General features: G+C 46.4%; 1 protein-coding gene and 1 pseudogene across 2 annotated transcripts in view; one reads left to right on the top strand and one right to left on the bottom strand.

Annotated features, from left to right (window-relative positions):
* The window catches only part of TMEM268 (transmembrane protein 268), a 106,580-nt gene that overhangs the window by 71,103 nt on the left and 8,801 nt on the right, over window positions 1-26,676 (top strand). The window lies entirely within an intron of this gene.
* LOC143808927 (polymerase delta-interacting protein 3 pseudogene) lies at window positions 8,932-9,633 on the bottom strand (annotated as a pseudogene).

Here is a 26,676-nt window from a genome sequence, read left to right as displayed (position 1 = left end):
TTATACGCCCCACAAAGATCAATCTTAGAGAACCACTTAGCCCCCCTTATGCGAGCGAACAAATCAGTCAGCAAAGGCAACGGATACTGATATTTGACTGTAATTTTATTCAGGAGACGATAATCAATACAAGGCCTCAAAGAGCCATCCTTTTTAGAGACAAAGAAAAAAACGGCTCCTAAAGGTGATGAAGAAGGACGAATATGTCCCTTTTCCAGGGACTCCTTAATATACTCGCGCATAGCAGCATGTTCAGGTACAGATAGGTTAAACAAACGACCCTTTGGAAATTTACTGCCAGGAATCAGATCTATGGCGCAATCACAATCCCTGTGAGGAGGGAGTGAACCAATCTTAGGCTCTTCAAAAATATCACGATAATCAGACAAAAATGCCGGAATCTCAGATGGAATAGATGACGAAATGGACACCATAGGAGTGTCCCCATGAGCCCCCCGACATCCCCAGCTTAACACAGACATAGCCTTCCAGTCAAGGACTGGGTTATGAGACTGTAACCATGGTAATCCAAGCACCAAAACATCATGTAAATTGTACAACACAAGGAAGCGAATCACCTCCTGATGGTCTGGAGTCATACGCATAGTCACTTGCGTCCAGAACTGTGGTTTATTACAAGCCAAAGGTGTAGAATCAATACCCTTCAGAGGTATAGGGACTTCCAGAGGCTCTAAATCAAACCCACAGCGCCTGGCAAAGGACCAGTCCATAAGACTCAGAGCGGCGCCCGAGTCCACATAGGCATCCACGGTAATAACTGATAATGAACAAATCAAGGTTACAGACAAAATAAATTTGGACTGTAAAGTGCCAATTGAAATGGACTTGTCAACCTTCCTAGTACGCTTAGAGCATGCCGATATAACATGAGCAGAATCACCACAATAGAAGCATAACCCATTTTTACGCCTATAATTCTGCCGCTCGCTTCTGGACATAACTCTGTCACATTGCATTTTCTCTGGCGTCTCTTCAGAAGATACCGCCAAATGGTGCACGGGTTTGCGCTCCCGCAAACGCCGATCAATCTGAATTGCCATTGTCATGGACTCATTCAGACCTGTAGGCGCAGGGAACCCGACCATAACATCTTTAACGGCATCAGAAAGGCCCTCTCTGAAATTTGCCGCTAAGGCGCACTCATTCCACTGAGTAAGCACAGACCACCTACGAAATTTTTGGCAGTATATCTCCGCTTCATCTTGCCCTTGAGATAGGGCTATCAAAGCTTTTTCAGCTTGAATCTCCAAATTAGGTTCCTCATAAAGCAACCCTAAAGCCAGGAAAAATGCATCCACATTGAGCAACGCAGGATCCCCTGGTGCCAATGAAAATGCCCAATTTTGAGGGTCACCTCGCAGCAAAGAGATTACAATCTTAACCTGCTGGACAGGATCTCCTGAGGAGTGAGGTCTGAGAGAAAGGAATAATTTACAATTATATTTGAAATTCAAAAACCGAGATCTATCTCCGGAAAACACCTCTGGTGTAGGGATTTTAGGTTCAGAAATAGGAGCATGTATAACAAAATCTTGTAAATTTTGAACCTTCGTAGCAAGATTATTTAAACCTGCAGCCAAACTCTGGACATCCATGTTAAACAGCTAAGGTCAGAGCCATTCAAAGGTTAAGAGGAGGTAAGAAGCAGCTAGACAGCAATTAAGGGCTAGGCAGCAAAACTCTGAGGGAAAGAAAAAAAAAAAATTTCCCTTCAACCCTTCTTTTTCTCCTGCTTCAGCCCAAACAATTAACACTTTGTTGGCCGGTCATACTGTCATGGTTCCCAATGGCAAGGGAACGTAAAAAACACATAAGTAACGAACGAGCTCTCGGGTGATGGAAACTCGAGTTGACCGTGAGCTAAATCTACCACACAACTAACAGTAGCCAGGGAGCATACCTACGGCTTCCTATATGCCACGCGCCAGCCGGAGGACTAACTACGCCTGGTAGAGGAAGAAACAGACCTGGCTTACCTCTAGGGAAATACCCCAAAAGATGATAGCAGCCCCCCACATGTAATAACGGTGAATTAAGAGGAAAAGACATACACAGTATGAAAGTAGATTTAGCAAAGAGAGGTCCACTTACTAGATAGCAGAAGGATACAAAAGAGGACTTCACGGTCAACTGAAAACCCTTTCAAAAACCATCCTGAAATTACTTTAAGACTCCTGTGTCAACTCATGACACAGGAGTGGCAATTTCAGCCCGCAAGAGCTTCCAGCTACAGAGAATTACAAAAACTGCAAACTGGACAAAAGGTACAAAACAAAAGGACAAAGTCCACTTAGCTGATCAGCAGACTAGTAGCAGGAACATGCAACCAAAGGCTCTGGTTACAATGATGACCGGCAAGGAAATGACTGGAGAGCAAGGCTAAATAGGAAACTCCCAAACACTGATGGAAGCAGGTGAACAGAAGAAGCAAAGTGCAAACAAGTCACCAGTACCACCAGCAACCACCAGGGGAGCCCAAAAAGCGGATACACAACACCCCTCCTTCCCTTTCTTGTTCCCTCCCTCTTCTCTTTCTTTTTCCCCCCTCCTTCCCTTTCTTGTTCCCTCCCTCTTATTTTTCTTGTCCCCCCCTCCTTCCCTTTCTTGTCCCCCCCTTCCCTTTCTTGTTTCCTCCCTCTTCTCTTTCTTGTCCCCCCTCCTTCTCTTTCTTGTTCCCCCTCCTTCTCTTTCTTGTTCCCCCCCTCCTTCCCTTTCTTGTCCCCCCTTCCCTTTCTTGTTCCCTCCCTCTTCTCTTTCTTGTTCCCAATTCCTTCTCTTTCTTGTTCCCCCCCTTCCCTTTCTTGTTCCCCCCTCCTTCCCTTTTTTGTTCCCCCAATCCCTTTCCCGTTTCCCTCCCTCCTTCCCTTTCTTGTTCCCCATCGTGGACGGGTACCAGGCAGCCTCTCATTGCTACATTCTACATGCAGGGTTCACTTCAGTAGGTCCGGCCAACGCCGTTGTCGTGTTTCTATGAGGGTTTCTGTCTTGCTTTGACTGCTGCTGTTCAGGACTGCGGAGACCCGTGTGTCGTAAACAGTGCCATTCCCCCCTCCCACCAATCCCGTAAAGACAACACAAACAGGCTGAGATGGGTTAAACAGGTCGGTCACAGTTTATTAATTTAGCAAGCAGAGAGGGACAATTACATTTTGCAACGGGCTCACAGCCGAAGGCCCAGTCTGCGACCGACAGGCCGGCAGCCAATGAGCGGTTACGAGCCTTTGCCCCTCTCTACACTTCCGCTGTGACTTATAAAATTAATGATAATAATCCTGTTTTTATTATTTCAAATATTATAAATTTCACCTTTATACTAACAGCACAAAGCATCAATGAATATGTAAGGGAGGGAGGGTGGGACCACAGCTTCCAGGGGTCACCCGGGGAGAAAGAGGAAGGTACTGACTCGGGCACTGCACAGTGTTTCCTACTAGCTTCCCCATAGGGGCTCCGCAGTCAGAGGCATGTTCCTTGATCAGTACAGTATCTGCCATTCTACAGCTACATAGATTCTTCTATTTATAAGATCGCTGAATTTACGGTATCTAGTCTAGGTTGCCTCTAATTGTTCCCTCTGTCACTACTTTTTCTTATTCTCTGCATGGGCATTCAGGTCATCAGTGGGACTGGGTTGTTCCTCATATCTTTTCATGAGATATTGTTTTGCCCAACATTTGAGTGTGTTGCCAAGATAATTACATGATTTTGCTATGTACATTTAAAAGGGATTTGTACTGTATTTGCCTATTTACCTGGTATTTTGACCACTATATTGATTGGATTTTGTTGTTGTGTTCGCCTATGATTTTTGATCTACTAGGGGATTGTGTCCTTGTGGCATTATATATTTCATGGGGGGATCGAGATGGTTTTATTCATCTTTTTAACTTACTCATGTGTGTTAATAAAGTTTTCCTTTTTATTATTATATTGGTAGTGTACATATCATACAGTGGTTCTTTTTCTTATGAACATATGGGGGTGCAGGCTACGTGTGGGGGTACATATGGGGGTGCAGGCTACGTGTGGGGGTACATATGGGGTTGCAGGCTACGTGTGAGGATACATATGAGGGGTGCAGGGTACATGTAGGGGTACAGATGGGGGATGCAGGCTATTTTCTGTGGTGGTACATATAGGGGGCAGGGTACGTGTGGGGGTGTAGGCCATGTGTGTGGGTACATATGGAGGCTGGAGGCTACGTGTTGGGATACATATAGGGGTGCAGGCTATGCGTTGGGGTACATATGGGGTGCAGGCTACTTGTGGGGGTATATATTGGGGTGAAGGCTACGTGTGGGGGTGCAGGCTGTGTGGGGGTTCATATGGTGGGGTGCAGGCTTCAGGCTATGTGTGGGGTACATTTAGAGGTGCAGGCTATGTATGGGGGTACATGTGAGGGTGCAGTCTACGTGTGAGGGTACATATGGGGAGTGCACATTTAGAGGTGCAGGCTACATATGGGGGTACATAGGGAGGGTGCAGGATACATGTGGGGGTACAGATGGGTGCAGTCTATCTGTGGTGGTACATATAAGGGGTGCAGGCCATGTGTGGGGGTATAGATGGGGGATGCAGGCTATGTGTTGGGGTACATACGGGTGCAGGCTACTTGTGGGGGTCTAGGCTACTTGTGGGGGTACATATGGGGTGAAGGCTACATGTGGGGATACAACTGGGGATGCAGGTTAAGTGGGGGTGCTGGCTACTTGAGGGGGTCCATAAGGGGGTGCAGGCTCTGTGTTGGGGTACCTATGGGGGTGCAGGATACATGTGGGGGTACAGATGGCTGCAGTCTACGTGTGGGGGTACATATGTGGGGTGCAGGATAAATGTGGGCTACAGATGGGGGTGCAGGCTATGTGTTCGGGTATATATGGGGGTGCAGGCTACATGTGGGTGTACATATGGGGGGTGCAGGTTATGTGTGAGGATACATATGGGTTGCAGGCTACGTGTGGGGGTACATATGTGGGGAAAGGCTATACGTGCGGGTACATATAGGGGTGCAGGCTATAGGTATGCCCTTCTATGAGTACAGGCATCAAGTGCCTTTTATGCAGCTTTCTTCACCCACATCATTGCTCCTTTGAAGCCGGGTGTATGTTTCCTGGCACACTGCGCATATCCGGAAGTGTGGAAGACATCTTTTTCACTTTCTGACATGCGCAGTGCACCTCTGAAGCCGGGAGCAGACACCCGGCTTCAAAGGAGCAATAATGTGGGTGAAGAAAGCCGCATGTGTGGGGGAGTTTTGCAGAGTGCTGGCGATGATGCCAGCTCTTGCAAATTATTATTATTATTTAATATTATAGCACTATTTATTCCATGGCACTTTACATGTGAAAAGGGGTGTACATAGGAAAAAACAAGTACAATAATCTTGAATGGGGATGGATGAACCTGAATTGTAAAATTTTGGCCCCCCATACCTATGTGTTCGGTCACAAGGTCCCGAACACGGGTTTCCATGGGAAACCCGTGTTGCAGCTCGGGTCCAGTTGCGGTCCAGGGCCTGTAAAAGGATAAAATTAAAAGTAAACATTATTATTATACTTACCTGTCCAGCGACATGTCCTCCCGTCCCTCGGATACTCATTAACTTCCTGCGGTATTCACTGCACTCGGCAGTCTTCGGCTTTTTCCGGCAGTGTTCGTGCCGGAAAAAGCCGAAGACTGCCGAGTGCAGTGAATACCGCCGGAAGTTATTGAGCGGTAAGTCTCTGGCCACGAACTTGAACTTTACAAAAAAAAAACTCTGGCGAACCTCCCGATCATCGGGGGGTTCGCCCATCACTAATATTGAACAATACAAGTCACCAAATGGTACAGGAAGAGAGAAGACCCTGCTCAGGAAGGCTGGCAATCTACAAGATTATGTTATCACACCCACGGGGGCGTGATAACATGCTGAGGGACCACTAGTTTGGGGAAACAAGCACCACATCCATTAGTCAACGGGCTAATTAGCATTTAAAATGCAAAGTTTATGGAGACTTTTTTCCCCATAGTTTTTATAGAATTTTTAATAATATAACAAATAATATTTCAAGGGAAAAAGATAAAGACAAAGGAAGGGTGGGAAATATGCAGACTTTTTTTAAACATGTACTTAGGTGTTAGGTCGGCGTCACACTACCGTAGAATACGGCCGAGCACTATGCAAGAAAATATTGGATAACACTCAGCTCAGTGTTAATCTATGGGGCAGCTTACATCACCATTTATTTTCTAAGCCATATTCGGCGTTCTTGTAAAATCGCAACATGCTGCGTTTGGCACCGAACCTCAACCGAGACTCGCCAATGCAAGCCTATGGTTGCGAGAAAACAAATTGCACTCGGACCATGCTAGTGCTGTCTGGTTTTTACACACTGCTGTCCTTTGAAAAGCTGGCAATTCATCTGCCACATACAGTAAAATCACAGAGTGACAGGTTAGAATAGATATATATATACATGCAATACATATATAGATGTCAGTGACACAAACATGCATATATGTATATATTACATATATAGATAGAAGAAAAAACGGCAATTCAACGCCATTTCTTTCAGAAAAATAATTTTTTATTAACCCCTTTCTGACCTCGGATGGGATAGTACGTCCGAGGTCAAATCCCCCTCTTTGATGCAGGGCTCCGGCGCTGAGCCCGCATCAAAGGCGGTAAATGTCAGCTGTTTTGAACAGCTGACATGTGCCCGCAATAGCGGTGGGTGAAATCGCGATTCACCCGCCACTATTAACTAGTTAAATGCCGCTGTCAAACGCAGACAGCGGCATTTAACCAGCGCTTCCGGCCAGGTGGCCGGAAATGAGCGCATCGCCGACCCCCGTCACATGATCGGGGATCAGCGATGCTTCTCTATAGTAACCATAGAGGTCCTTGAGACCTCTATAGTTACTGATCCCCGGTAGCTATGAGCGCCACCCTGTGGTCGGCGCTCATAGCACACCTGCATTTCTGCTGCATAGCAGTGATCTGATGATCGCTGCTATGTAGCAGAGGCGATCGAGTTGTGCCAGCTTCTAGCCTCCTATGGAGGCTATTGAAGCATGGCAAAAGTAAAAAAAAATGTGAAAAAAATAAAAAAAAATAAAAAAGTTTAAATCACCCCCCTTTTGCCCCATTCAAAATAAATCAATAAAAAAAATCAAACCTACACATATTTGGTATTGCCGCGTTCAGAATCGCCCAATCTATCAAAGAAAAAAAGCATTAACCTGATTGCTAAACAGCGTAGCGAGAAACAAATTCGAAACACCAGAATTATGTTTTTTTGGTCGCCGCGACATTGCATTAAAATGCAATAACGGGCGATCAAAAGAACGTATCTGCACCAAAATGGTATCATTAAAAACGCCAGCTTGGCACACAAAAAATAAGCCCTCAACCGACCCCAGATCATGAAAAATGGAGACGCTACGGGTTTCGGAAAATGGTGCAATTTTTTTTAGCAAAGTTTTGAATTTTTTTTCACCACTTAGATAAAAAATAACCTAGACATGTTTGGTGTCTATGAACTCATAATGACCTGGAGAATCATAATGGCAGGTCAGTTTTAGCATTTAGTGAACCTAGCAAAAAAGCCAAGCAAAAAACAAGTGTGGGACTGCATTTTTTTTGCAATTTCGCCACACTTGGAATTTTTTTCCCGTTTTCTAGTACACGACATGCTAAAACCAATGATGTCGTTCAAAAGTACAACTTGTTTCGCAAAAAATAAGCCCTCACATGGCCATATTGACGGAAAAATAAAAAAGTTATGGCTCTGTGAAGGAGGGGAGCGAAAAACGAACATGGAAAAACGGAAAATCCCAAGGTCATGAAGGGGTTAAATACATGTACAGTAAGCTGCACACCCACTGAACTACTTGTATTTGTCACAGACATCTGTATATCTATCTATTCTATTTTAATATGTAATCCATCTCTTCTATCCTGTTGGCTCCTGCTGTGATTTTACAGTACACGGCTGTTGATCATCAGCGCTAAACAAAAACCAAATAGAAAACTGAAGGTTTTTTTATATAAAGTTGTCTCTGGACCCAAATGTCAATTGGGAATCTCTCTTATTACAGTCTCCAAGTTGTGTTGGTGTCATCAGAGCTTAATCTGAAATGCAGGTGGTTGGATGACTGATGATTACCCTGAGGATTTAAAGAGTGCTTTTAAGATAGTATCAAGATCAACCTCAGCTGTAGGATTTTAAGTAAAGGTACCATCACACTAGGCGATATCGCCAGCGATCCGTGACGTTGCAGCGACCTGGATAGCGATATCGCTGTATTTGACACGCAGCAGCGATCTGGATCCCGCTGTGAAATTGCTGGTCGCTGCTAGAAGGTCTGCACTTTATTTGGTCGCTAGGTCGCCGTGTATCGCCGTGTTTGACAGCAAAAGCAAGGATACCAGCGATATTTTACACTGGTAACCAGGGTAAACATCGGGTTACTAAGCGCAGGGCCGCGCTTAGTAACCCGATGTTTACCCTGGTTACCAGCGTAAACGTTAAAAAAACAAACAGTACATACTCACCAGCGCGTCCCCCCAGCCTCTGCTTCCTGACGCTGACTGAGCGCCGGCCCTAAACTGAAAGTGAAAGCACAGCGGTGACGTCACCGCTGTGCTGTTAGGGCCGGAGCTCAGTCAGTGTCAGGAAGCAGAGGCTGGGGGACGCGCTGGTGAGTATGTGCTGTTTGTTTTTTTAACTTTTACGCTGGTAACCAGGGTAAACATCGGGTTACTAAGCGCGGCCCTGCGCTTAGCAACCCGATGCTTACCCTGGTTACCCGGGGACCTCGGCATCGTTGGTCGCTGGAGAGCGGTCTGTGTGACAGCTCTCCAGCGACCAAACAGCGACGCTGCAGCGATCGGCATCGCTGTCGCTATCGCTGCAGCGTCGCTTAATGTGACGGTACCTTAACACTGAAGGAGGAGGAGGTTGTGTTTCTTCTAGATTCACCTTCCTTCTTTGATGGGGTGTCACTTAATATTACAAGTATGGGCTGTTCTGATGTTATCACACTACCATTTACAGGAAGATTGCATTTCATTGGTTGTCTATATAGGTATCGGTTGTTGTATTTTTTGTAGACACCAACTGCATCTTCCTTTCTTACAAACACAACCTCTGCAACTCAGGAACTCAACAACAAGGCACCACATACACAGAAAATCTCCATGCTATCTTCCTCTGTGACTCTTTGATGCAAATTAGAAATGGTAATTTTTTGGCCTTCTAAAGGGCTAAAGACAGACTCTTTTGGAGTGGGCCCTACTGATGAACTGGCCTCCTTTGTGACAAGTGTCCGTGGCACATTGGTTAGAGCCTTTGTGTGCAATAAAGGTGTCTCGTGCTGAGTAGACATGGGATCTGTGTATGCATCATTCTGTACCACTTTAGTAAGAGGTAAAGTTTGCACAAGAGAAAAAGATTTTCAAGACATTCACAGCCTTTTTTGCACATTGTTTGAAGCTGTGATCTTTATCTTCTTGGTGAGGACGTTGGAAAGTTCAAAGTTGTCATCAATACCACCATCATCCCTATCTTGTCAATAGTAAATCTGTTGTTTCCCAGGGTCGTGGTTAACTATGTTTATTGCCATTCTTTTAACAGTGTTTGCAAATTGTCTCTTCAGAGAGGAAGAGGACTAGAACTCTATTGTCAGCTATAGGAAGTAGCAATCCTAACAGTCAATGTCGACCCTTTAACGAGCCTTGTCACATGACTTGGGAGATTCTGGTTTGGCTATTATCCTAAGTCATGTGACAAGGCTCGTTAAAGGGTCGACATTGACTGTTAGGATTGCTACTTCCTATAGCTGACAATAGAGTTCTAGTCCTCTTCCTCTCTGAAGAAACAATTTGCATATTTCCCAGAGGAGCATTGCGGCTTTTAGGCTACTTTCACACTAGCGTCGTTTGGCCTCCGTCGCAATGCGTCGTTTTGGAGAAAAAACGCATCCTGCAAAAGTGCTTGCAGGATGCGTTTTTTCTCCATTGACTTGCATTAGCGACGCATTGCGACACGTCGCATCCGTCGTGCGGCGGTTGCGTCGGACCGTCGGCACAAAAAAACGTTGCATGTAACATTTTTTTGTGCGTCGATAGCGTCTTTTCCAACCGCACATGCGCGGCCGGAACTCCGCCCCCGCCTCCCCGCACATCACAATGGGGCAGCGGATGCGATGTAAAACAGCATCCGCTGCCCCCGTTGTGCGGCGCTTCCACACTATGCGTCGGTGCGCTGCAACGTCGCATAGCGAAGTGCAGTGCACGACGCTAGTGTGAAAGTAGCATAAGTCTCCTCACCTCGACATGCTTATCATGTCACTCTCCGCAAGGAGAAACGATACTTCTTGGATCCCTTTAATAGTGTTTGTAACACTGGAAACATTCTTTTTAGGATGTCACATTTGGATATTCTTGGTAAGATGTATGGGTGAAGATGAAGAAGCTTGTGCCATGGGTGTGATGATAAAAAACGGCCGATGCACTCCGCTTGAAAATTAGTTTTAAACGAGCATCCATCACTTTGTTTAGTTTTCCTCCAAAACTGATCTGCTGCTTCCTAGAATTAAGCATCTCACCAGCATCTTGAACTTTTACCCTTTTTTAGACACCTGCGTCTTTGGCAACCTATTTATCACAGGCATCTTTTATGCCAAGCTTCCGACGCGCATCTGTTACACTGATCTTCTGACGGGCATCAAACACATTCTGTTAATTGTGGGTGGGTAAACGACTAATCATTGTAGGCGGGATCCTGAATCTCATACCTCCCATAGCCCCAGCTGTTATTAATCCTGTACGTTCCCAATCCTGCCGTCACCATGCCCTTTTCCTGATCACTTCATCCAATGACTCGTCCGCCATATTTCTGCAAAATATAACTTCTAAAATTTCTGCTCGTTTAAACTGGGAAAACATTTTTCGGAGGCCATCCTCCACATTTCTTCCTTGGGTGATTGGAGTGCGTGCAAATTTGGGGCAGGCCTTGTATTCACTTCATGGGCAATTTTTATGTGACTTCAAAAAATTATAATAATGGAAACTTTGCTTTTATGTGGCCATCCAGGGTGTCTGGGGTTCATGTAACTTTGCGGCAGGGCAGTCCTTGCATTCAATGCATAGGCAAACAGTATGGCAGTACCATATTAATAATGTGAACTTGGTTTTCCTGTGGCCATCCACTACGTCGTTTCAAAGGGTTATTAGGGTGCCTGTCACTTTGGGGCAGGGCAGGCCTTGCATTCAATGCATAAGCAAACAGTATGGGAGTAGCAAATGAATAATGTGAACTTAATTCTCCTGTGGCCATCCACTACATTGTTTCAAAGGGTTATTGGGGTGCCTGTCACTTTGGGGCAGGGCAGGCCTTGCATTCAATGCTTAGGCAAACACTGGAAGACCCACTTTCTTATAATGGGAACATTTTTTCAGGAGGCCCTACTGTACATGTCTTGAAAAGGGTATTATGGTGTGTCCTTATTTTCGGAAGCCCAGCTACTCACTGCATAGGGAATAACAGTATAGGAGACCCACTGCTTAATAATGGCCCTTTAAGAATATTAATGCCTCTTGATGCCCCTCCAAAAATAGGCTCTGTGACTTTAACCCCTTTCTGACATCTGACGTACTATCCCGTCGAGGTGGGGTGGGCCCGTATGACCACCGACGGGATAGTACGTCATACGCGATCGGCCGCGCTCACGGGGGGAGCACGGCCGAGTGTCAGCTGCATATCGCAGCTGACATCCGGCACTATGTGCCAGGAGCGGTCACGGACCGCCCCCGGCACATTAACCCCCGGCACACCGCGATCAAACATGATCGCGGTGTACCGGCGGTATAGGGAAGCATCGCACAGGGAGTGGGCTTCCCTGAGACCCCCGCAGCAACTCGATGTGATCGCGTTGCTCCGAGGGTCTCCTACCTCCCTCCTCGCCGCAGGTCCCGGATCCAAGATGGCCTCGGCATCCGGGTCCTGCAGGGAGGGAGGTGGCTTACCGAGTGCCTGCTCAGAGCAGGCGCTGGTAAGCCTGCAGCCCTGCACAGCAGATCGACGATCTGATAGAGTGCTGTGCACACTGTCAGATCACCGATCTGTAATGTCCCCCCCTGGGACAAAGTAAAAAAGTAAAAAAAATAATTTTCCACATGTGTAAAAAAATAAATAAAAAATAAATTCCTAAATAAAGAAAAAAAAAAAAATATTATTCCCATAAATACATTTCTTTATCTAAATAAAAAAACAAACAATAAAAGTACACATATTTAGTATCGCCGCGTCCGTAACGACCCAACCTATAAAACTGTCCCACTAGTTAACCCCTTCAGTAAACACCGTAAGAAAAAAAAAAAAAAAACGAGGCAAAAAACAACGCTTTATTATCATACCGCCGAACAAAAAGTGGAATAACACGCGATCAAAAAGACGCATATAAATAACCATGGTACCGCTGAAAACGTCATCTTGTCCCGCAAAAAATGAGCTGCAATACAGCATCATCAGCAAAAAAATAAAAAAGTTATAGTCCTGAGAATAAAGCGATACCAAAATAATTATTTTTTCTATAAAATAGCTTTTATCGTATAAAAGCGCCAAAACATAAAAAAATGATATAAATGAGGTATCGCTGTAATCGTACTGACCCGAAGAATAAAACTGCTTTATCAATTTTACCAAACGCGGAACGGTGTAAACGCCTCCCCCAAAAGAAATTCATGAATAGCTGGTTTTTGATCATTCTGCCTCACAAAAATCGGAATAAAAAGCGATCAAAAAATGTCATGTGCCCGAAAATGTTACCAATAAAAACGTCAACTCGTCCCGCAAAAAACAAGACCTCACATGACTCTGTGGATTCAAATATGGAAAAATTATAGCTTTCAAAATGTGGTAACGCAAAAAATATTTTTTGCAATAAAAAGCGTCTTTCAGTGTGTGACGGCTGCCAATCATAAAAATCCGCTAAATAACCCGCTATAAAAGTAAATCAAACCCCCCTTCATCACCCCCTTAGTTAAGGAAAAATAAAAAAAATTTATTTATTTCCATTTTCCCATTAGGGTTAGGGCTAGGGTTAGGGCTAGGGTTATTGCTAGGGTTAGGGTTAGGGCTAGGGTTATTGCTAGGGTTAGGGCTTGGGCTAGGGTTAGGGCTAGGGTTATTGCTAGGGTTAGGGCTAGGGTTACGGTTAGGGCTAGGGTTATTGCTAGGGTTAGGGCTACAGTTAGGGTTGGGGCTAAAGTTAGGGTTAGGGTTTGGATTACATTTACGGTTGGGAATAGGGTTGGGATTAGGGTTAGGGGTGTGTCAGGGTTAGGGGTGTGGTTAGGGTTACCGTTTGGATTAGGGTAAGGGGTGTGTTTGGATTAGGGTTTCAGTTATAATAGGGGGGTTTCCACTGTTTAGGCACATCAGGGGCTCTCCAAACGGGACATGGCATCCGATCTAAATTCCAGACAATTCTGCGTTGAAAAAGTAAAACAGTGCTCCTTCCCTGCAGAGCTCTCCCGTGTACCCAACAGGGGTTTACCCCAACATATGGGGTATCGTCGTACTCAGGACAAATTGGACAACATCTTTTGGGGTCCAATTTCTCCTGTTACCCTTGGGAAAATACAAAACTGGGGGCTAAAAAATAAGTTTTGTGGGAAAAAAAAGATTTTTTATTTTCACGGTTCTGTGTTGTAAACTGTAGTGAAACACTTGGGGGTTCAAAGTTTTCACAACACATCTACATAAGTTCCTTGGGGGGTCTAATTTCCAATATGGGGTCACTTGTGGGGGGTTTCTACTGTTTAGGTACATCAGGGGCTCTGCAAATGCAACGTGACACCTGCAGACCAATCCATTTAAGTCTGCATTCCAAATGGCACTCCTTCCCTTCTGAGCTCTGTCATGCGCCCAAACAGTGGATCCCCCCCACATATGGGGTATCGGCGTACTCAGGACAAATTGGACAACAACTCTTGGGGTCCAATTTATTATGTTACTCTTGTAAAAATACAAAGCTGGGGGCTAAAAAATCATTTCTGTGAAACAAAAGAATTTTTATTTTCACGGCTCTGCGTTATAAACTGTAGTGAAACACTTGGGGGTTCAAAGCTCTCAAAACACATCTAGATAAGTTCCTTAGGGGGTCTACTTTCCGAAATGGTGTCACTTGTGGGGGGTTTTTAATGTTTAGGCACATCAGGGGCTCTCCAAACGCAACATGGCGTCCCATCTTTATTCCAGTCAATTTTGCATTGAAAAGTATAATAGCGCTCCTTCCCTTCCGAGCTCTGCCCTGCGCCCAAACAATGGTTCCCCCCCACATATGGGGTATCAGCGTACTCAGGACAAATTGGACAACAACTCTTGGGGTCCAATTTATTATGTTACCCTTGTAAAAATACAAAGCTGGGGGCTAAAAAATCATTTCTGTGAAAAAAAAGAGGAATTTTTATTTTCACGGCTCTGCGTTATAAACTGTAGTGAAACACTTGGGGGTTTAAAGTTCTCACAACACATCTAGATAAGTTCCTTGGGAGGTCTAGTTTCCAATTTGGGGTCACTTGTGGGGGGTTTCTACTGTTTGGGTACATCAGGGGCTCTGCAAATGCAACGTGACGCCTGCAGACCAATCCATTTAAGTCTGCATTCCAAATGGCGCTCCTTCCCTTCTGAGCTCTGTCATGCGCCCAAACAGTGGTTCCCCCCCACATATGGGGTATCAGCGTACTCAGGACAAATTGGACAACAACTTTTGGGGTCCAATTTATTATGTTACCCTTGTAAAAATCCAAAGCTGGGGGCTAAAAAATCATTTCTGTGAAACAAAAGAGGAATTTTTATTTTCACGGCTCTGCATTATAAACTGTAGTGAAACACTTGGGGGTTCAAAGCTCTCAAAACACATCTAGATAAGTTCCTTAGGGGGTCTACTTTCCAAAATGGTGTCACTTGTGGGGGGTTTTAATGTTTAGGCACATCAGGGGCTCTCCAAACGCAACATGGCGTCCCATCTTAATTCCAGTCAATTTTGCATTGAAAAGTAAAATAGCGCTCCTTCCCTTCCGAGCTCTGCTATGCGCCCAAACGGTGGTTTACCCCCACATATGGGGTATCGTCGTACTCAGGACAAATTGCACAACAACTTTTGTGGTCTAATTTCTTTTCTTACCCTTGGGAAAATAAAAAATGGGGGCGAAAAGATCATTTTTGTGAACAAATATGATTTTTTATTTTTACGGCTCTGCATTATAAACTTCTGTGAAGCATTTGTTGGGTCAAAGTGCTCAACACACATCTAGATAAGTTCCTTAAGGGGTCTACTTTCCAAAATGGTGTCACTTGTGGGGGGTTTCAATGTTTCGGCACATCAGGGGCTCTCCAAACGCAACATGGCGTCCCATCTCAATTCCAGTCAATTTTGCATTGAAAAGTCAAGTGGCGCTCCTTCCCTTCCGAGCTCTGCCCTGCGCCCAAACAATGGTTTACACCCACATATGGGGTATCGTTGTACTCAGGACAAATTGCACAACAACTTTTGGGGTCCATTTTCTCCTGTTACCCTTGGTAAAATAAAACAAATTGGAGCTGAAATAAATTTTGTGTAAATAAAAATGAACATTTAACTTTTTTTCAAACATTCCAAAAATTCCTGTGAAACACCTGAAGGGTTAATAAATTTATTGAATGTGGTTTTGAGCACCTTGAGGGGTGCAGTTTTTAGAATGGTGTCACACTTGGGTATTTTCTGTCATATAGACCCCTCAAAATGACTTCAAATGAGATGTGGTCCCTGAAAAAAAATGGTGTTGTAAAAATGAGAAATTGCTGGTCAATTTTTAACCCTTATAACTCAATAACAAAAAAAAAATTTGGTTCCAAAATTGTGCTGATGTAAAGTAGACATGTGGGAAATGTTACTTATTAAGTATTTTGCGTGACATATGTCTGTGATTTAAGGGCATAAAAATTCAAAGTTTGAAAATTGCGAAATTTTCAAAATTTTCGCCAAATATCCGTTTTTTTTAACAAATAAACGCAAGTTATATCGAATAAATTTTACCACTATCATGAAGTACAATATGTCACGAGAAAACAATGTCAGAATCGCCAAGATCCGTTGAAGCGTTCCAGAGTTATAACCTCATAAAGGGACAGTGGTCAGAATTGTAAAAATTGGCCTGGTCATTAACGTGCAAACCACCCTTGGGGGTGAAGGGGTTAAGAGTCCCTCCTTTGTACATGAAACAAGATGGGTCTGCTTATGTGTCACACACCACATGGCCAGCTAGGGGTGTTAAATGACTACAATGACATTTCCCAGTGAACGCATTTGTAGTGGTTGAAAACAATGTTAAAGTTGAAAAACGCATCAAAAACGCTATGTGTGAACATAGCCCAAGTGGTGGAGGTACATTTTTTGAGGGGGAGGTTCTTTATTTTGCCTTATATAACAATTATTACTCTGGAAAGGATGTTCCTTAACATATTTCCTTTTTGTATGTTTTAGTGTGTGCCTGTAAAAGTAGCATCACACTCTGACAACATTGGTCGCATTGTCAGAATGTGGTCTTCCCCATGATCTTCCCGTATCATTTCAGCACTGGTCCCATCAATTTCTGATGTTTTTAGACCCTAAAAGGAACCCTGGGGGGTAGGGGTTTGGGGGGAAATCACAGCAAAACTGCTCGGGTTTCCCATAGCGCTCGCCCATCACTAGACTTTATAAATGAAGTCTTCGCAAAACTAAGTAACAGGAAGCTCCAAAACAAAGTACCGGTAGTTTTCTTTTTTAACATGACATACTAAAAGGATACAAAAACCGCTGCTGAAAAAAACGCTTTGCTGTAGTGAGATCCCTGATATTTGTTTCCATTTTGCATCACAGACTTGTTTCTTAGTGATAATCTTGAGTAGAAACGTGTTGTTTTTTTTTTGTTTTTTTTATTGGCTTGGAAGCAAGTGCCACACACACAAAAGCAAATAGGACACAACTAGGATGACATCAGAGAAAAAAAATGGTCTGTTCATCTTTGATTTTAACACTCGTATGGTTGTGTGAATGTAGCATTAAAGGGGGTTAATCATTAGATCTTGGAATAATAATAATTTCCACAATTGGATGTGTTAAGAAAAAATGTCCCTGTGCTGAGATAATCTTATAAATGTGCCCCTGCTGTGTACTGTGTTATGGCTGTGTCTGACTGTGCAGACATCACTAAGGGGCAGGGGAGGAAGCAAAAGAGTATACAGACTGCCTATTTTGAAGCAATGTTTTACCTCAAAGAAAGCACAGGATCACAAATGATTCTATCTGTACGCTCTTTAGCTTCCTCCCCCGCTCAGGAGATGTGGTATGATCAGATCATGTTCCAGCACGGTCAGACACAGCCATTGCACAGTACACAGCAGGGGCATATTTATAAGATTATCTCAGCACAGGAACATTTTATTTAAAACACATCCAATTATGGAAGTTATTATTCAAAGATCTATTGATTAAAATGTTGATTACAATTAACTTTGTTCTTGGGAAAATCCCTTTAAGGCTTATGCAGATGAGCGTTTAAATCGTCCATGTGCTGTCTGATTTTTTTATCAGATTGTACACTGACAGCACACTGATCAATGTCATTCAATAGGGCAGTTCCTATGAAAAAAAATGTTCTCAGTTCGACTGTCAATGAGAAAAAAATGGCAACATGCGCTACCGAGTCTTGGATGAGACTCACACATTCAAGTCTATGGGTGCGAAAAAAAACTGATCCTGCACGGAATATCTATGTGGCATCCAATTTTTCCAGATAGATTTCTATTAAAGACAGAGGAAACTGTATGTGATCATGTACATGTTTTAAAATAGTTGTGTGAAACGGATCGTACACGGACGTCACACGGATGTAAGAAATGTATACATAGATGAAAATCTGATGAAAATTAGAAAACAATCGTCCAAGTTTTCTGGATGAAACAGTCGATTTCTCATACACCTGCAGGCACCCTTAGACTGTCATCTGAAATTGGTCATATGGGCGAGTTTGGCCGACCTTAGTCTGTTGTGTATGGGGAAGTTAACTACTATCTAAAGGGTATCGGCACTTTTAGGGTATGTGTCCACGTTCAGGATTGCATCAGGATTTGGTCAGGATTTTATGCAGGTAAAATCCTGACCAAATCTGCACCTGAGGTCACTGGCAGGTCACCTGCGTTGTCCTTGCGTTTTTTCTGCAATGTAAGGACATGCTGCGTTCTTAAAAGACGCGCCGCATGTCCGTTTCCGCGGGTGTGCCGCATGCGTCTTTTACAGCATAGTGGAGACAGGATTTCATGAAATCCCCTCCACTATGCTGTAACATCTGGACGCTGCGTTTTTGATGCTGCGGCTCAATGCTGCGTCAAAAACGCAGCGTTTCCTGAACGTGGAAACATACCCTTAGGGTTCGCTTGCACTGGTGAGTAGCCAGCATGTAACTTGGCACTCGCTGCAATGTTATACTATGGGGCAGTGCCAACTAGCGTTTTTTTTCTCATGCGGAGTTGGCATGAGAACAAAAAACTGCTGCATGATGCAATTGGCAGCATAGATCAGATGGCAGGCACCCATACAAGAGCATGCCAAACCTCGGACTCTACTCGGATATCATTGGAGTGCAGTCTTGTATACGCCGACTGAAACAATAGAAAATGTGGAGAGATTAAGTTCATATAGCATCCGATTCTCTCACATGGATCAGTGGATGCTACTCGCCAGTGTGAGCGGACCCTCCGTCTGACTTACCAGTATGGGGCATCACCACTTAGAGTGCCTAGGGCAGCATGAACACCAAATATGGCCCTGCTACCATGTGTCAATTGCTGGTCTGCATGCTGCCATTTTGATAGAATCACAGTTTTCCCATAATTCTGAGCCCTTTGTAACCTCGCCCACACCACTGATTGGCAGCTCGTTGTGTACCAGTTTTTGTAACTATAACATGTAATCAGTGGTGAGGACGGGGTTAGACCAGGAGGCACGAGACAACTATTCCTCTAGTGATAATCTCCTGATAATAAAACATTGACTGCATTGAAACAAAACACGGTCTAGTAAGTGCCACATCGCTGAAATCAGGGTCTCTGCACCCACAGTTTACATAGCAAAAACTTAATGATACTCTTTAAAGGTGCTGCAGAGTACCAGCAGCGACACAGCTCTGAACATTGCGCATAGGACTTGCATGGGGCTGCAGCTTTTCCTTTTGGAAAGTAAATATGTAAGAGGGTGGTGCTGTTATGCATAATAAGAAACACGCTGTCACTTTAAGAGGCTGCACCCCCTTGTCTATGTGATGGTATGCTCTGCTGTTCTCCCCTGCTCTTGTTTTGCTATGGACTGCTCAGGGCTGAGTGAAGGGGTGGAGCTGAAGCAGCGTAGAGAGAGAAGTTTCCAGAGAGAGAAGTTTCCAGAGGGAACTGAGAGAACTTTGGGTGCTTTGCTATCTGCAAGGAAGAGACTTTTGCTGCAGGAAAGATTACACAGCTTAAGACGAACTTCGTTTGCTAAATAGACTTTCCCGGTTACAGCAAAGAGTGGCTGTGCTGCGCTGGTCTGTGAAGCCACGAAGATACTTGAAAGGGGACTTACAGTTTCCAGGGGCAAGGAGAAGACCATGCTTTACAGAGCCGATAGGAATCCGTGCGCACCACCGTTTTGGACATTCTGGGGCCCCCCGGGACTGGACCTGTGTCCCCAACATCACCGTGAGTCTGTTCCTGCTTGGTGCACCAGTTAGGGCCTAGTGCAGGTTCCAGTAGGTAGAGCACGGTAGCCGTGTGGCCTGAGTAGTAAAGGCCAGGGAGGCTATGTGCAGAGTAGCATCGATATATGTTTCATTGTGTACAGTTGCTTGTGAGATAGATTTTGAGTTTGTAATTGTTGAAGTACCATGCTGTTATACAGACAAGTTGACTCATGTGCATTATCTTTTGCTATTGTAAATTCCTGTTTGCACCTTCCTTATCCCTTTCATCCCCTGTCTCCCAATAAATCTATCCTTTGTTGTTTGCACCTCGTCTTGTGTACAGTAGTCTTCCTGCACTGTGGTGGTCCCCGGGCCATCGCTTCAAGTGGCGCTGCGAGCAGGGTACTGTCACCAAGATGGAGGCAGCAGACAGCAATGGCGGGAATGCTAATGTTAATGGAGATGCTGTGGGCATTGGTGGAACCCCTGCAAGGACACTCCCTATGGGCACCATATTTAGTGTGCTCCCAAAATTTGACGGCAAGAATATGCCACTGTCCGACTGGGTGTCCCGGCTGCAATGCACCCTGAAGATTTATAACATAAGCCCAGTCCTTGAAGTGGACATTGCTTTAACTGCCCTAGAGGGGGAAGCCCGCAGAAACGTCTGCCTACAACCAGAACTCACCCGCAGTACCCTGAAGGAGCTAGTGAAGTTCCTGGAAGAGATCTACGGTGAGACCGCTAGCGCGGGACATCTTCGCGCCAAATTTTTCTCTAGGCTGCAGCGGGAAGAGGAAGGAATTTCTCAGTATGCAACAGTACTGCAGGAAGTGTTTGAAGAGGTGCAGAGAAAGGAGGCAGATGGACTTGGCGGCATGGGCTCTAAAGACTGGATACTCCGGGAGCAATTCATTCTGGGACTACACAGCACATCCTTGAGGCAGGCACTGTCAGAACGGGTCCGGGCAGATCCAGCCCTTACGTTTCGTCAAGTCCTGGCAGAAACAGTGGCCCGAAGTAAAGAAGAAAGCTACGCGTCTGGAGTGATGCGTGTCCAGGACGCCAATTCCAGAGGGGAAACAGTGGCCCGAAGTAAAGAAAAAAGCTACGCGTCTGGAGTGATGCATGTCCAGGACGCCAATTCCAGGGGGGACCCAAACCATCAAGAAGTGCTGGTCCAGGTAGTGCAAGATTTGCAGCGGTCCCTTGTTAACGTGCAAGAGAAACTGACCCAGATGGAGCGGAGAGTGGGGGAACTACAAGAAACTGTCCCACCATACTCCTACAACCATTCTTCGGCCCGATCGACAAGGGAGCAGTGGGAACAAGCCCCCTCCCGTCAGGCATCGGTGGCACGAGGACAGGCTCGAAGTACCCCTCGGCGAGGAGGAGGTGTTCAATGCTGGGAGTGTAGAGGACGGGGGCACCTTGCCAGAGACTGTCGGAACTATACGCAAGGCCAGTGGAAGCCGTCGTTAAACTACCAACCCCCGCAGTAGTGCGGCACTCTGCGGGGGAGGCGAGAAGAGAGGCCGCTCCATATCATAACGAACACTTGATCGCTGGGAGCCCCATCCTATGTGCTGAATTTGAAGGAGTTCTGGTGGATTGCCTGGTAGATACCGGGTCACAAGTGACAACGATGTCCGAAGCGTTCTTCAAGCAGCATTTCCAGAACCTGGCCAAGCCAGAGAAAGAGACATTGATTCGCTTGTTTGCTGCCAACCAACAACCGATTCCGGTCACAGGGGTCGTGTGGATGAATATTCGAATCTGTGGACAAGTAGTTGGAAGAAAAGGGATCCTGCTAGTCCCTGAGCCTGTCAAGAAAGATGTGCCTGTAGTACTGGGAATGAATATCCTACGAGAACTCGATCAGATTATGTTTACCAAACGGGGACCTGGATATTGGAAGAAGGCTACTCCACATAAGCCTACTCAGGAGGCCCTTCAACGACTGATCCGCGTCTGTGGGACGCAGAAGAGTGTGCCATCTTATCAGACGGTGGGGGTCATCCGGGCTCCTGGGAAAGAACCTGTAATCCTACCTCCCGAGCGAGAAACTTTAGTGTACCTTCCAGTGGGGACTCACCGCAACCTTGATGGGTTGGAAGTGGTTGTTCAGCCGGTGGTAGGCGGCGGAGGGGATCAAGAAGTCATGATAGCTCGCACGATAGCTGTGGTCCAGCGAGGACATGTCCCCATAAGAGCTTTGAATGTGAGCCCCAGGGAGGTCGCCTTGCCACGAGGGACAGATCTAGCCCTGGTGTACCTACATAAGGGTGAAGTGGTGAGTCAGAAGGAGATGCCTTTATCACCGAAAGAAGGCGTGGGGTGGACCCTAGCAGTTGCCGTGGGAGGCGAAGAGACACCATCCCCGGAGTGGAGTGGACGGGTCATCCTTGAACAAATGGAAGTGGATGTGAAGGCTATGGGCCCTGAGCACGTGCAAGCAATAGAAACTATGCTGTGGGAAAATCAGGCCGCATTCGCCCGTCACGCCGAAGATTTCGGCTGTACTGATGCCATCACGCATGAGATCCCAACAGGGGAAGCTCGTCCAATTCGAGAACGATACCGGCAGATCCCACCCAAGATGTACCAAGAGGTGAAAACATTACTGCGGCAGATGCTGGATTCAGGAGTGGTGCAGAGTAGTCAGAGCCCTTGGGCAGCCCCGGTGGTGCTCGTCAAGAAAAAGGATGGGACCATCCGGTTCTGTGTAGACTACAGGAAACTCAATGCCTGCACTGTTCGAGACTCGTATCCGTTGCCCCGCATCGAGGAATCCTTGACAGCGTTGGGGAAAGCCAAGTACTTCTCCACCCTGGACCTAGCAAGCGGGTATTGGCAAGTAGCCGTGGCAGAGAAAGACAGAGAGAAAACCGCCTTCATCCTCCCTATGGGACTGTACGAGTTTAACCGGATGCCCTTTGGGCTCTCCAATGCCCCAGGCACCTTTCAACGGCTGATGGAGAAGTGTTTGGGAGATCTAAATTTTGAGGCTACCCTGATCTATCTGGATGACATCATTGTGTTTTCATCCTCTTTCGAAGATCACCTTGCCCGGCTTGGACAGGTACTCGGAAGATTGCGTGCTCATAACCTGAAGTTGAAGCCAAAGAAATGCCACCTCTTCAAGAGGGAGATCGAGTACCTAGGTCACATAGTGTCACAAGATGGAGTCCTACCCTCGCCAGAAAAAGTGGCTGCTATCCAGAAGTGGCCAGTCCCTCAAACAGTGAGAGAACTCCAGGCCTTCCTGGGACTAGCGGGGTACTACCGCCGGTTTGTTAAAGACTTCGCGAAGTTGGCCGGTCCCCTCAACGAGTTGCTGAGGGGGACCGCTGGAGTGCCGAAGACCCAGCGCATCCCCTGGGCACAGGGACAACACGAGGCCTTCCAGGCTATAAAGGATGCCCTTACTTCGGCCCCGATTTTGGCCTACGCAGACTTCAATCAACCGTTCCTGTTGTACACCGATGGTAGCCTACATGGACTCGGTGCAGTACTTTCTCAGATACAGGATGGACATGAGAGAGTCATCGGGTATGCTAGCAGGTCCCTGCGAGGCAGCGAAAGAAACCCTCACAATTACAGCTCCTTCCGGTTAGAGCTCCTGGCTCTGGTATGGGCCATGACAGAAAAGTTTGCAGGCTTCCTGACAGGTACAAAAATCCAAGTTCGAACAGACAATAATCCCCTGGCCCACCTTGAGAATGCTAAACTGGGGGCCTTAGAACCACAGTGGATGGCTCGCTTGGCCAAGTTCGACTTTACTATTCGCTATCGCTCTGCTACCGAAAACGCAAATGCGGATGGGCTGTCCAGAGTGCCTGTGGAGACTCCAGTGGGGGATCTTGATGAACAACTTGAAGAGGAGGAAACCCCAGACTTTAATAAGTTCAAGCCCCCGATGGTTGTGGCCCAGTCAAGAAGGGAGGCCTGCGCATTACCTCGGTCCCTGGGAAGAACCAATGAAGAATGGGGACACGTTCAGGATGAAGACGAAGGGCTGAGACAGATGAAATGGTGGGTAACGCAAAAGCGGAAGCCTGGCAAACAAGAAAGAAAGAGATGATCTGGACTCTGAAATGAGGAGTGTGTTGCACCAGTGGGATAGACTGGAAGTGAGAGAGTCAGTACTATATCGTAAGAAGCAACAGCCGAAAGATGTGGAAGTAAGGTGGCAAGTGGTCATCCCAGGAAGAATGGCTCAAGAAATAGCTAAAGAAGCCCATGAATTCGGAGCGCACTTTGGCTCCACAAAGACCTACCAATGGTTGCAGCGGCATGTCTATTGTCCTCGGTTGGAGCTTGTGGTGGAAGAGGTTTGCCGGCAGTGTCGAGTATGTGACCTCATTAAGAGTACTGAACAGAGGGCACCCATCCAGACCATACAAACTAAGGAGCCATTGGAAGTCTTGATGATCGACTATCTCCTCGTGGGACACTCGGCCCGGGGGCTGCAATATTGTTTGGTGATGACCGATCATTTTTCTAAGTTCGCAGTAGTAACCCCGACTAGAGACCAGACTGCGGAATCGGCGGCGCGAGCCATCTGCCAAGACTTCATCCGGGTGTATGGGTGCCCAAAGCGCATCCACTCCGACCAAGGCGCGTGTTTCCAAGGCAAGGTGATGGAAGAATTGTATCGCATGTATGGCATCGAGCGGTCCCGGACCACCCCTTATCATCCTCAAGGCAATGGAGCTTGCGAACGCTTTAACAGAACCTTGCTTCAGATGCTGAGAACATTGGAAGAGGATAAGAAGGTGTGTTGGCCAGACTATCTGCCGGAATTGGTCTGGACCTACAACAATCGGGTCCACTCCACCACGGGTTACACCCCCTATCTACTGTTGTTTGGAAGAGCTGGACGAGAGATCATTGAGCTGAATCTGGAACAGCCAGAGGAGCTGATGGAGCGAAATGTCACCTCATGAGTGAAAGAGCATCGACAACGTTTGCAAACGATACGGCGGTTGGCGGGTCAGCAACTGCAAGAAAAAGAACATACGGCCTGCAAACCGACTCAAGAGTTACCGCTCCAACCTGGAGACCGAGTGTTGGTCAGAGAGAAACGCCCCAAGGGAAAACTAAGTGAGAGATGGGAAGTACAGCCGTACAAGGTTATCGAGAGAGTGTATGCTAACGGCCCTGTCTACAAGGTACAGATTGAGAATGGGGCATCCGCCCCTAGAGTACTTCACAGAAATATGCTGCGGCCTTGCCGGTCTGAGGTCTGTTCTACGCCATTGTCGCCTGAAGGCGCCACTCCACCTCCTGAATCTGTCATGCCTGATGGCCAAATCGATGGGGAGTGGTGGACTGACCGTCCCTGACACAGTAGGGGGTCCTCAGCCGCCCAGAAACGGTAATCCCATGGATGTACCAGTACCGCCATGTGAGGATGAGACCAGACAAGAGCTCACAGTGTCCCCTGCAACAAGTGTTCCTCTGGAAGATAGTCAAGCCTTGCCTGACAGCCAAGAGCTTCGGAGATCCCAGAGGTCTAATGCAGGGGTTCCACCAGTCCGATATGTAGAACAGTGTGCTCTGTCTGTTTGTATACCTTTGTTGTCTCCTCCATTATACTTTTACCCTGAAGCTGTGATGGCCGAGGACGACCATCATTAATAAGGGAGGCATGTAAGAGGGTGGTGCTGTTATGCATAATAAGAAACACGCTGTCACTTTAAGAGGCTGCACCCCCTTGTCTATGTGATGGTATGTTCTGCTGTTCTCCCCTGCTCTTGTTTTGCTATGGACTGCTCAGGGCTGAGTGAAGGGGTGGAGCTGAAGCAGCGTAGAGAGAGAAGTTTCCAGAGGGAACAGAGAGAACTTTGGGTGCTTTGCTATCTGCAAGGAAGAGACTTTTGCTGCAGGAAAGATTACACAGCTTAAGACGAACTTCGTTTGCTAAATAGACTTTCCCGGTTACAGCAAAGAGTGGCTGTGCTGCGCTGGTTTGTGAAGCCACGAAGATACTTGAAAGGGGACTTACAGTTTCCAGGGGCAAGGAGAAGACCACGCTTTACAGAGCCGATAGGAATCCGTGCGCACCACCGTTTTGGACATTCTGGGGCCCCCCGGGACTGGACCTGTGTCCCCAACATCACCGTGAGTCTGTTCCTGCTTGGTGCACCAGTTAGGGCCTAGTGCAGGTTCCAGTAGGTAGAGCACGGTAGCCGTGTGGCCTGAGTAGTAAAGGCCAGGGAGGCTATGTGCAGAGTAGCATCGATATGTTTCATTGTGTACAGTTGCTTGTGAGATAGATTTTGAGTTTGTAATTGTTGAAGTACCGTGCTGTTATACAGACAAGTTGACTCATGTGCATTATCTTTTGCTATTGTAAATTCCTGTTTGCACCTTCCTTATCCCTTTCATCCCCTGTCTCCCAATAAATCTATCCTTTGTTGTTTGCACCTCGTCTTGTGTACAGTAGTCTTCCTGCACTGTGGTGGTCCCCGGGCCATCGCTTCAAATAGAGGAGGCAATCTGCAGCACCATTCAGGGCAACTACACAATCTATAGAAACTTGTGTCAGTCCTGACTCTTCAAGGCCCCTTTAGGCCGGTTTCACACGTCAGTGGCTCCGGTACGTGAGGTGACAGTTTCCTCACGTACCGGAGACACTGACACACGTAGACCCATAAAAATCAATGCATCTGTTCAGATGTCATTGATTTTTTTGCGGACCGTGTCTCCGTGTGCCAAACACGGAGACATGTCAGTGTTCGTGGGAGCGCACGTATTACACGGACCCAATAGAGTCAATGGGTCCGCGTAAAACACGGACCTCACACGGACATTCTCCGTCTGGGGTCCGTGTGCGTGCAGGAGACAGCGCTACAGTAAGCGCTGTCCCCCCACATGGTGCTGAAGCCGGTATTCATATCTTCCATGTAGCAGCGTTTGCT

Source organism: Ranitomeya variabilis, chromosome 2 (genome assembly GCF_051348905.1).
Source record: "Ranitomeya variabilis isolate aRanVar5 chromosome 2, aRanVar5.hap1, whole genome shotgun sequence".
Taxonomy (NCBI): Eukaryota; Metazoa; Chordata; class Amphibia; order Anura; family Dendrobatidae; genus Ranitomeya; species Ranitomeya variabilis.
The sequence above is the reverse complement of the archived record's forward strand: the minus strand, read 5'-3'. Positions and strand labels throughout refer to the sequence as shown.